We start from the raw sequence: 1007 nt of genomic DNA, 5'->3' as shown, positions 1-1007 counted from the left end.
CTCTGTATCCTCTGGTTTATGTGGTACTAAGAGATTGTTCGAATTAGATTCCGTACAAATGAGCGCTGTGCAGCTAGTTTCTTTCTTTCAGCTTGTCCCATTCGGGGTCGCCACAGCGTGTCATCACAGATGAACGCACATATGTTTGGCACAATTTTTACGCCGGATGCCCTTCCTGACGCAACCCTTCTCAGGGAGTGGAGGCCCCAGTGGGATACGAACACACAACCCCTGGTTTACTAAACCAGTGCTCTGACCACTGAGCTACAGGGCCCACTGTGCAGCTAGTGATCATCATATTTTAAAACATTTCAAATCCAAACATTTGTACTGCTTTGTTGTATATAAATAGATAATTATTGTTCAGTGTCTCAACTAATTGGATGTTTACATTCTTATAGCTTGTGTCAGGAGTAGAATATTTTGAGGTAGGATTACTGATTTAAGGACTCTTTGGTATGATTCTTTTAATAGCTGGCCAACATAAGTTCTGACAACGTGCATTGGATCTGGCAACTTAACAGGAGGATTTATGAGGGTCTAGGGCATCGAATGGGCCGATTGCAACACGCTGTGCAGTGATGACATATTCAGAAATTATTTTTCTTTTTTTCGTATGTTCAGAACTCAGACCCTCGTGAGCACCAATTAGTGAAGGCATATTAGCATCAGCTTCTTTTCTACGTTCAGTGAACCAGTGCAAATCCATTGTGCCCTAACACGTTTCTGTGAAGGACGAAAGTCATCCCATAGGAATAATGTAGTGCCGCTTGTCTGTTCAACCACTTCTGTAGTCCTGTACAGATTGAAACCTGCTTTAGTGCTTTACTATTGTATTCTGCAACACTTACTATCAGGCTCGTCACATTGTGCGCGACACAGAAAAACACAGTTGAAGTGGACCATTGTACATTAAAAAATAAAGACAGTATGCCACTTCACCACACACCAAACAGGCACTGTGCATCGATGGACATGCTGCGACAGAGAAACTGCAAGTCTGCTTC

The 1007-nt window shown here is 42.7% G+C and overlaps 1 non-coding gene across 1 annotated transcript; it reads right to left on the bottom strand.

Annotated features, from left to right (window-relative positions):
- Positions 1-201: 201 nt before the first annotated feature.
- trnat-agu (transfer RNA threonine (anticodon AGU)) lies at positions 202-274 on the bottom strand. The gene has a single exon. It is a non-coding gene; the product is annotated as a tRNA-Thr (tRNA).
- Between the last annotated feature and the right edge of the window lie 733 nt (positions 275-1007).

Source organism: Syngnathoides biaculeatus, chromosome 6, assembly GCF_019802595.1.
Source record: "Syngnathoides biaculeatus isolate LvHL_M chromosome 6, ASM1980259v1, whole genome shotgun sequence".
NCBI lineage: Eukaryota > Metazoa > Chordata > Actinopteri > Syngnathiformes > Syngnathidae > Syngnathoides > Syngnathoides biaculeatus.
Note: the sequence above shows the minus strand (reverse complement) of the source record. Positions and strands in the feature narration are given on the sequence as shown.